Genomic DNA, 10,695 nt, shown 5'->3' on the forward strand with positions numbered 1-10,695 from the left:
TGATGGGGTGAAATGTTTTTTAAGAGCTCAGAGCTGAGTTGCACCTTTAACCACGCCTTGTAAGGCACAGAATTATCCAGAATTTAAGAAGAGGTTTTGCAAAGAAACTGAGAATGGTGGGCTCACCAGCTCCCAGCTCTCACAGGAGTTCCCAAGTCAGGCAAAGTGAAAATAAAAGTGACGGTTAGAAAGGACACCTAATGTCAAGTTGAGGACAACTGTAGAGGAACAAAGTGGAGTAGAAATTGCATCCCCCAAACAGGAGCTGCGATGGTTTCTCAGGCAAGCCAAACAAATGAACCATTTTAGGAGCCCATTATCCTAACAGTGATAGTATTTTGTAATACAAAGTAGGGGTGGGAATGCCAGGAGGTGAAGTAACCACTTAATAGCCTAGGGGAAAATCAGGCTCTGGGCTAGGATGTGGCAATGGGATGGAAATGAAGGAAGGTGGGGAAAGGCTACAGAGAAGGGCCAGTTCCTCTACAAAGTAGCAGAATCCCAGGGAGGAACACAGCCGCATCCAATGGGATTGTGAGATGCTGGAAGGACCCAGACAGGAGGCAGCAAGTCCTGGGTAGACAGGAAGAAAAGGGAGAAGTTGATGATGAAGAAAGGGGCAAAGAGGCTCCACTCCAGGGCTCTGCCTGGCTCCTCTGGCCTCCGCCATCCCTGGGGCACGACTGCACTGGACCCAGCCCGGCCCCTTCCGGTCTGTGAAAGGAAGTCTTAGACTCAGAAGCCCGTGACACACGCAAAATCTTGACCTCCACTCCCAGAGCTGCTCGCCCCACCCGCCTACACACACACACACACACACGCACGCACGCACGCACGCACGCACGCACGCACGCACGCACGCCGTCTAACTGTGCCACCGCCATGGAAGAGCTGGGCCAGGAAATGCCAGGCCTGCAGAGCCACCCACAGGAAACCCAGCTGCCACCCAGCTGGTGGGTTCCTTTAAATCTCAGGTGACAGTACATCAACCAGTAGGAAAAGCCCTAAATGGAAAACAAACCCTAGTTCCGTCCAAAAGTTGATTTCAAACACTTAGTCTGGCTCCTGGGAATACGCAGGGTCTCTCCTGGAGCCCCGGGAAGGAGCAGAAGAGCCACAGCCTCCCCTTCCAGCCTCCCTTGCCTTCCGGCCTCCCTTCCTTTCCGGCCTCCCTTCCCTTCCGGCTTCTCTTCCCTTCCAGCTTCCGGGGGCAGAGGCAGAGCCTCCCTCCCTCCCAGTGCTCTGCCTCTACCTGCACACTCACTTCCTTAAGTCCATAGGACCCAAGCAAAGACTCCAGTGCCATGAGCAGTGCCTCGTCCCCCGGGGTTCATCCTCCCCCGTCTGGGTCACCCCAAAGCCCAACTCCCAGGTACCTGTACTGGCCTGCTGGGCTCTGGCTTGGACAGGCCTTGGATGACGGCCGCTGTTTTCTCCTGGTGCTCTCAGCTGTTCCCCTGGTCTGAGTGTTCTCTGCCACTCCGGAACCCCTGAGCACCGGCTCCCCAAGACACCCCCAAATCCTGTGAGCGTAAGTAATACCAGTTCTCTCAAGGAAAGCTGGACCAGACCGCCTCCTTGCTTCCTCAGACCAACACCAACGTCCTGTGGTGGCTGTGACTCGGGAGTCACAGACACCTTCACATGTCACCTGTTTTTATAGGGCTTCAGCAAGGTCACCAGTGACGCTGGAACCAACAGCAGCAAGTAAGCGACACAATCAGAAACAATACCATACGGTTCAAGTCCAAAATTGCTGAAACACCTAATCCAACCCCAAACCTTCCGAGCCAAGCACGCCCTGATCAGCATTGGCACCATGACATTGGCGGAACCAGCAATACCCACAGCAAATCTTTCTACAAGTCACAAACTGCTTGACCCAGAGTTCGTCTACACGGCTCTCGGTAGGACAAACGTCCTGGGAAGGCCGGAAAGCTTCCTCCGGGGAGCCAACACGGCAGCTCATGGAATGCCCCAGAACTCTGCCCTCGCTCACTAGTCCGGTGACCAGAAAGGTCTCTCCTTCAAACTGCTTTTGCTTCTCCAAACATCAAAGTAACAAAACTCCCCTGCACGCAGTCCTGTCCTCCTTCCCCGCCATCTCGGCCTTACCTGTTGCCCAGAGGCCCCCACCCGAGTGACTTGCAGCCCAAAGGAGCCGAGCCACCCTTCCTGGGCCCCGAGCTGCTCCTGACAAGAGGCAGATGGCGAGGGAGAGAGAGTCTCTCAGTCAGGCCTCTCTATTACATAACGCCAAAAAGCAAAGAACCTGCTAGATCAGCCTTGAACGCTCTCCTGGAATAAACAGCTACTCAAACAGAGACAGAAAACCATCCGCTGATCTTTGACGGCCAGGGCACGGTCATCCTAGCAAACAAAACTTCACACAGAATATTAGGCAACTACAGGTTGGGATGGTTCCAGCTCTGAAGAGATCACTTTCATTCATTCATTCATTCTTTCTTTCTTTCTTTCTTTCTTTCTTTCTTTCTTTCTTTCTTTCTTTCTTTCTTTCTTTCTTTCAGGCAATACTCCTCCAACACCCAGTGCCTCCACAGCGCCTGGTTAGGCCGGTGGCCACGTACTTTCTGACCTCATCTGGGCCATGTCGCTGGCAGCAATGCCTAGTGCTCTTCACCTCGCTCTGGCTTACCCGTTTTCAGCATAAGAAATATTGAATTGTGGTTAAATGGGGTCATATGACGGGCTCTGGCAGAAGCAGCATAAGTCATTTCTGGGTCAGGTCATGGAACTGAGAGCCGAGCCTCCCCAGTGGCCCCATCAGCACTGCAGTGACCCCACGTCCAGAGCGGCACCTCCATCCACATGCAATCCTTAGAGGCAACGCACAGCCGGGCCAGAGGACAGCCGCCCTGGCGGCCGGAGATTGGGTAACGCCTGGTTTTTGCAGCAGAAACTCATCTACCTGGCTCACGGTTGTTCCAAGAAATCTGCCCCAAGTCCCGGCTCCTCCCACTCTGCCCTCTGAATCAGATGAAACAAGAACCCAGAGTCCAGCACAACGGGGGCCGCCAGCAGACAGGTCCAGTCCCAGGAACTCCACCAGCAGACGCACAGATACAACGGGTGCATCCCTCCATGCACGCGGAACTCAGGGGAAGAGCTTCACGGCCACCGAGCCCAGGTCACGGGCTGACCGCAGGAACGGCCAGTCACAAAGCCTGGTGAGCTCCCTGGCCTCGGAGGCATTCTAGGGCAGGTCACAAGCTCCAAGACCACTCCTTGCTCCTCAACCTGGCTTCCACCAAAGCAAATGACAATCCGCTCATTTGCCCAGAGCCCCAGACACTCCCTGGAGTTCTCTCCTCACACGTCCCTGCCCCCCACCCGCCATACCTCTGTCCCTATCACAGAGCCTCTTGATACAGGCGCTTGCTAAACAGTTGCTGAATGAATCCCGGGAAGGTTGGGGAAAGCAGGCAGATACCAAAGGCAAAGGTTGGCTTAATAACCTCCAGGCCTCCTCCGAGCACTACCGCAGACTCCTGGGGGCGGGGACTCTCCACCTTGGGGGGGGGGGGGGAAATGAAACCTCCATCCAATGCTCTGTATTATGATTTATTACTATACACAACCCAGCGCAAGGCAACCTTGCACTGTGGCTATCTTTGTTCTTGGACGTGCGTTTACATGTGTAGGCAGCTGTCTTCCCATGTGGAATTTTGTGCATGAGGTATTTATTTTCTATTGAAACAAAAAAAAAAACCACACACCTTTGTTTCTATTGCATTATAACACACCCTATTATCCCATCACGTGGCTTGACCTCCTGCAGAAACACAGCCCACGCCCAGCGTTATTGCTGACATAAAAATGACTTGTCAAAATACATCTATCCCAGCACCGGGACGAATCCCATGTTTGCAAAGCATTGGCCTTTGTCTCCGCTGGAACCAGATAACGCTCCCCTTCTAGCCAGTCTTGAAGGCTCCAGGCGGAAGGCAGGGCCTGTGCAGCTGACACTCCAGCCACCTTGCCACAATTAGCGGGGAGGTGGAAAGGCAAATCTTTCCAGTTTTTCTCATCCCAATTTTCAAGGGATTGGGGTGGGGGTGGGGTGGGGCCAAACAGGACGGGTGGGGAGCGGGAATCGGCCCTTCCTGCCAGGGAACTGGAGCTGCCGAGTGAAGTCGAGTGCTGGGTGGGTCTGGGGGAAATCCTCGTCCCTTCCCAGCCCCTGGTCCTTGGCTCTTGCCCTCTAGGAGACAAGGCCAAGGTGTTTCTGTAGGCCTGAAGGTTACGCTGCTTCCCGCCGAGCTCCATCAAGATAAGCCCAGGTCTGGACAGGCTGACACCCAGACAGAACTATCCTTGGAAAGAAGAGCACGGGCCAGGGATTTTGGAAAGGAGCCAACAACCGAAAAGATCAGATGCAGACCGGCAGCCCGGTCCAGGGCGGCACACGCAGAAACTTAACTCAAGCTCAGTTTCCTCCCTGGTCTCTGCCCTCCCTTCCAGCCCTCTCCCCAGCCCACCCCCGAGACGCTTCCCGAGGGCACACCCCTGTTGAAGATCGCACAAGCATTAAGGCCACCCAAGCATGTGGGGGCGACAACAGGATGCCCGGAGAAGGTCACCACACTCCACCAAAGACCTTTTCGAGCCCCCGCTCAAATCTCAAATGGGCAGCCACCTCACAGCCAGACCTTCCCCGCACACTCCAGCCAGGGTTACACTGAATCAGGAGCAGGCAGCGGGCATTGTCAGTCAGAGGCGAACCCTGCGAGCAGACACCGCTGTCTCCGGGTTGGTTCTATCCAAATCCCCATCCGAGCAGATCCGCTAGAACTTACACCACCCCGGGCACGCCCTGCGCCCCAAGACTTCTTCCATGGCAAGGATTAAAGTCATCTGTGGGTTCTTGCTCTGCCCCCGGAGTTGGGAACCGCTCCTCGTCCGTCAGTCCGTCCGCTCAGAATCCTTATCCGGGTGCGGATTCACCCCTGCCGGGCCCGCGCCAACGCGGCGGCTGCCCGAATGACCCAGACACAGTCCGGCAGACGCCGGGATGCGGGAGGGGAGGGAGGGGGGTTACCTGAATCTGTCACCGAGTCCCCTTCACCCCCCGTGCGCGCGGTGACATCCAGTGGAAATGGGACGCGTTTAAGGAGGCAAGAGGCTGACAAGCAGGAAGCACAATTGAGCCCGAGCTTTGTTCAGCCTGCAGTGAGACACACGCAGTCAGGGTTAGATAGGCGCGCAGCGGGGAACCCGCGCGCCCCCGCCAGCGGCGCAGGGGTGCGGGCCGAGCGCGGCGGGGCAGGTGCGGAGGGCGGGCGGCGGCGGAGGGGGGCGTAACGCTCCCTAATTGTCTCGACCGGATAAATATGCCCCCCGCCCCCCACTCCTCCGCAGTCTCCCCCGCCCCCCAAGTTCTCGTCGGGTGGTGGTGCTCGGGCGAGCGACTGTCAGCCCGCCGCCAGGAAGGCGCGGGGGCCGGCGGGGGCGCGTGTCCTGGGGCAGAGACACACACGCCGGTCCCGGGGCCCGGCGGGGGGTGCGGGGCGGCGTCTGCGAGCATCCTTCCCCGCGCGCCCCGCGCCCCCCGCGCCGCGGGCCCCCGCTCTGGTCCATTTCCCTCCTCTTTGCCCCACGCACGCACCCCGGGCCGGGCCAGCCGGCGTCCGGCCGCTCCGGCCGGCTTTTGTCCTGCCGCTGCCCTTTCCAGGAGCGGGGCGCGCGGGGCCGCACAAAGACCCCCCCCCCAACACCGCGCACGCCGCGGCGCCCTCCCCTCCCGGGCGGGGTCCCCGGGGCCGCAGAGGGGCGCGCGGGGGCAACTTCGGCGGGTGCGGGGGTCCCCGGCGGAGAGGGACGCGGGGCGGGGGCGCACGCGGCGCGGGCCCGGGCGGCCAGGGGGCATCCGAGGACTCGGCCGAGGCGCCCGGGGTCCGGTCCAACTCCACCGGGGCCCGGGAGGAGCCCAACTCCCCCAGGCCACCTCGCCGGCGGCCCTCCCCGGGACCCCCGCGCCCCCCGATCCGCCGGGCCGGCAGCTCCCCGTTTCCCGCGCCCCCCGGGTCCGGGTGCGGCGCGGGCATCCCCCTCCTTCGCGCCCGTCTCCCCGCCGCCGCCCCCCCGGCCCCGGGAGCAGAGAAACAAACCGAAACTCACCGACCTCGGGCGGCGGGCTCTGCGCTGCCTACAGCATCGCTGGGGTGGGGGGTCCCGGCTGCCCCCGGCCACCGCGGCCACACAGCGGCGGGCGCGCGGCTCCCGGCGTTCAGTGTCACCGCCCAGACCACGGCACCGAACCCGACTGAGCCTCCGAGGGGGCGGGAGGCCGAGTCCCCGCCGCGCCGCCCCGCCTTCCCCGAGGCTCCACCCCGCGCTGCCCCCGGGCCCGGCCCAGCGGTCAGTCGGCGGGGAGAAGCTGCCCACCCGGCCGCGTGCGCGCGCGCGTGCCCCGGGCCTGCGCCCCCTCGAGTGCTGCTCCTCGGCCAGGCCCGCGACGGGGGTCGTCCCCGCCCCCCACCAGCCCCCGGCCCCCCGCCCCGCGCGGCGATCAGGTGCGAACCGGGGCGGACCGCGCGCGCTCTGCACGTTGCGACCCCGCCACCCACCGAGCGAGCCGGAATTCCGTCTCCTTGCCTGCAAAGGCCCTGGGGCCGGTCTCCGCAGACACTTTCTAACTGGCAAGTTTCAGCGGGGGCCAAGCCCGAGCCGTGATGAGAAGATGCATCCCCAAAGGCCAGAAAGGACACCCCCACCGGCTGGGTCCCTCGAATCAGTTGTGTGCGGGAAGAAGGGAGATGCAGGCCTGGTGTGCCAACCCTGGTACCACGCAGGGCTCCGCAGCTTAAACCTAACTTGTGTGAGGGCGTGACTGGATCTGCCGAGAAAATCCCAAATCTTGCTCTCTCAGCACTTTGGTCAGTGGAAGAGGGTGACTTTCTTTGGTGACATATCCCCCCACACACCTTGTCCCCCCACCCCACTCCTTTCTGTTTTTGCAGTTGGTGCTAGGGATCCAACCCAGGACCTCATATACGCAAGGGATGATATCAACCCCCAAACCATATCCACAGCCCGCAGATGCCTTGTAAGCCTGTTTCTGTGCAAAACGAAAGCCCAAAACTTTTTTTTTTCTTTTTGGGTCACACACGGGGTAGCACAAGGGTTTCTCCTGGCTTTTGCACTCAGGAATTACTCCTGGCGGTGCTCAGGGGACCCTATGGAATGCTGGGGATCCGGCATGCAAGGCAAACGCCCTACCCGCTGTGCTATCTCTCCAGCAAAACTCCTAAATCTCTGAGCCTGGTTAAACTCCAGGTTTCCTGGATCTCCAACACACTGGTTCAAGCGCATGTTCAAGTGCATGTTCCCTAAATTACTCATCTGAGCTCCTGGCCTCCTGGGACGTTGCCGCTGCTGACCCACCTTCTTGACCTCCAGAGAGAACTTGTTACAACTTCTCCCCCCAGCTCCTTGAAGGGCTTCTGCCAAGATGATCTCAAGGGAACTCAAGGGCCAGTGGGGACCCTGAGTCACCAAGCCTCAATTCAGGAAGCACTCAACTGACCCGCCTTGTCTTCTTCCACAGGGAAAACCTGTGTGTCGTGTTTCCAAAGGAACTGTCAAGAACCACATGGAGAAACCTGCCCCCTGGAGACGCCTAAAGCTTGCAGGTGGCAGATCTCTTCAATCCCTATTAAAGCATTCGCCAGGCTGACCCAGGTCCTTCCAACTCACATCCGCTGGGGCACATCTGTCATGAGAGATGTGTTTAAAGGCTTCTTGGACGGGGCAGCTTCAAGAGTCTTTATCTCCAGGGCTAACCTTGCAGCAGGAAAGGAAAATTTGTTCTCCATGGAAGCTGATGGAAGTTTTGAAAGAACCGAGACTGACCAGGAGCTTGCGGAGGGCACTGAGTTCTAACACCCCAAGGTTTTACTAGGAAACTTTAGCCTAGAATTATTATGATTATACACAGGTGACTTTAAAGACTACTTTTAAGAAGCTAATTTCAGGGATCAGTAATTATTCCAAAATGTTTCAACTTCTTCTTTTTTTTTTAAGTTGCTTTCAAAGCAATTCTTGGGGAGGATTCAAGCGTTCGGACTTGGTGTGGGGTAAGTACTTCCACCCTTAGTCATTCATTTCCCCTGGCTGGTATTTTAATTCACATAGCATCATGGGTGTTCCGCCTTCTGTCCAGTCTTGTAAGGCTGTCACCCAGAGAAGGCTAATTAACCAGGGCAGACTGGGATAGGCCAGTTCTTAAGACACGTCGGGGGCCAGCACCCAGGGCGGGCGGCAACAGTTTGAGTCAGGGAAGGAACGGGCAATAACATGTTGGAAGGGGTTCTCCGGGGTTGCAGCTCCAGGAACAAGGCATCGAGGAGCGGGTGGTACTCAGAGCCTCCTGACCCGTCTGCAGGCCTCGTGGCCACTCCGAGGCCCCACAGCACAGTCCACCTGGTGCCCCCGCTCAGGAGCGGGAGGGGATGGGCTCTCTCTCCTGGTAGAAGCAGGGTTGTCAGTATTGGGGACCGAGCACTGGGGAACCACAGAAGGATCAGGGGATCAGGAATTCATTCAACAAACAGTCCCTGCCTATGAACTGTGGGGCCACCAACCTGAATCCTGGGGTCAGGACTGAGGAAATGAACGGAAGGTACAAATCCCTGCCTCTACAGAACCTACGTGCCCAAGGAGGAAGTAGAGGGTCAGCAACGCAGACAACAAATTGTGTGTGGCAGGGTCAAAGAGGGGAGGGGAGAAAGCCAAACCCGGAAGGGATTTCTTGGTGCCTGTTGGAGGAGGGCTGGCGTTTTTCTCTCCAAGGCCAGGGCAGGCCTTACTGGTGCAAGAAATGGGGCAGAAGGAAGGACGTCATGCTTGCAGGGAGGGCAAGACAGCCCTGGCTCAGAATGGTCCGGGTACAAATGGGATTGCCCAGGGCCAAAGATCAGGAGACAAGGAAGGGTCAAAGGGTCAAGCACGGTGCCACTTGGTCTCTGAGCCGCTTCGATCCAGACAGGGATGACTATCATTCATCTTTGTGGAATACAGGTACACAATAAATGTTTATTGAGCCCTAGTCTCAGGGCACCTAAGGGAGGCCTGAGATCCACGGGACCCTACAATTTCCCAGGCTGCCCTTCTAGCAGGGATGATGGGGCCTTTCGTGGAGGAAGGTCATCGTCTCTCCCATAGTTTATCATAACTGCCTTTTTGATGGACTGGAGCAATAGCACAACGGGTAGGCATTTGCCTTGCATGCCACCAACCCACGTTCGATTCCTCCGCCCCTCTTGGAGAGCCCCGGCAAGGTACCAAGAGTATCCCGCCCACACAGCAGAGCCTGGAGAGCTACCCATCGCATATTTGATATGCCAAAAACAGTAACAAGTCTCATAATGGGACGTTACTGGTCAAGCAAATCAATAAACAAGGGGACAACAGTGCTATCGTGCTATAGTGCCTTTCTGATCTTTCAAGGCAGGGGGGAACTTTTTGTACCCTGAGCACTGAATATACCAAGAAGAACTGGATGATAATCTAGCTGGATAAAGCATTCTTGTTCGGATGCCTGTTTCATTCAGTGTGTTAGATAGGCATATCATTCGCTTCTAGTCTGTTGAGTTTCATTAGAAAGATCTGCTGTGATATTTGTTTTCCTTTTAGGCGTTTGTTTGTTTGTCTGTTTGTTTGTTTTGCTTTACTCTCCCTGCCCTTGAGACAGTATCTCTCTTTGGATCTTGCCAGTTTAATTACTATGTGTCTTGGTGTTTTGTTGTTTGGGTTTTATTCCATCCAATTGGCACCCTTTGAGCTTCTTGTATTTGGGAGTCTAAGTTGATCTTCAAATTGGGGAAGTTTTTTGACTATCAATATTCTCCTCGAAACTTCACCATCTCTCTAATCTCTCTTACCTGTCTTTTTTGAGTCTCTATCATTTGTATATTAGTTCTCTTCAGCTGCCCCTTCGCTTTCTGAGATTTTTCTTATTCTTTTCTTTCTGTTTCCTCCTTTTGTTTTGTTTGGGTGGGTTCCTGTACCTTGTCTTCTGTCTCACTCATTCCCCTGCTTCCATCACTCTGCTACATATTTCTTCTATTGTATTTTTCTAATGTTCTGCTACCAAGTTTTTCAGATCACTGACTTATGACTGAAGTATTCTCATATTTTCCTTTCCTTTGTTTGAATGCTCCTCTACTATTTTCTTCAGTTCTGTGCTTGGAGTACTTCCATGGGGTCTGGAGCCCTCTGGGGAAGAGCCAGACGCCTCCTTGCAGAGACAGGTCGTAGCCAAGAAGGAGAATTAGGACTCAGGAACAAACCAGGTTCCTCAAGACCTAGAAGTCTAAATTCAAATTCACCCACAATAAGGGTGAGTTTCTTACTTAATATGTTTGAGTTATGTACCTGTCTTGAATCTGAATTCCAACAAATGCACAATGCAGCAACTCTACTGAAATTTGACTTCTAGATCATAAAATTAGTGGATTTTATGATTTATAAATTATATCTCAATCCTCCGTGAGTTGTATAATGGATTCACCACCAGGATCTCACCATTCTACAAGGAAGTGATCATCGACCTAAGGGTTCAGCAGGGTGATACCATGTCACTGAAACTCTTCAGTGCCACCCTTGAGAATGTCAGGCACAACTGGAATGGGAAGGAATGGGAGTGAAGATAGAAGGTTGGCTGTGTGTTCACAA

At 56.0% G+C, this 10,695-nt stretch overlaps 1 protein-coding gene across 4 annotated transcripts in view; it reads right to left on the reverse strand.

Moving 5' to 3' along the window:
- Positions 1 to 6,271, reverse strand: part of RNF152 (ring finger protein 152) — a 76,100-nt gene extending 69,829 nt beyond the window's left edge. For 2 of the 4 annotated variants that reach the window (XR_008628608.1, XM_055128112.1), the window contains exon 1: positions 6,143 to 6,271. The gene's annotated coding sequence lies outside the window, so the exon portion shown is untranslated. Of the gene's footprint in view, positions 1 to 4,817; positions 4,882 to 6,138 lie in introns of those variants that run through there. The other 2 variants (XM_055128113.1, XM_055128114.1) reach the window with 2 other exon arrangements.
- Positions 6,272 to 10,695: the final 4,424 nt, after the last annotated feature.

The sequence above is a fragment of the Sorex araneus genome, chromosome 2 (genome assembly GCF_027595985.1).
Source record: "Sorex araneus isolate mSorAra2 chromosome 2, mSorAra2.pri, whole genome shotgun sequence".
Lineage (NCBI taxonomy): Eukaryota > Metazoa > Chordata > Mammalia > Eulipotyphla > Soricidae > Sorex > Sorex araneus.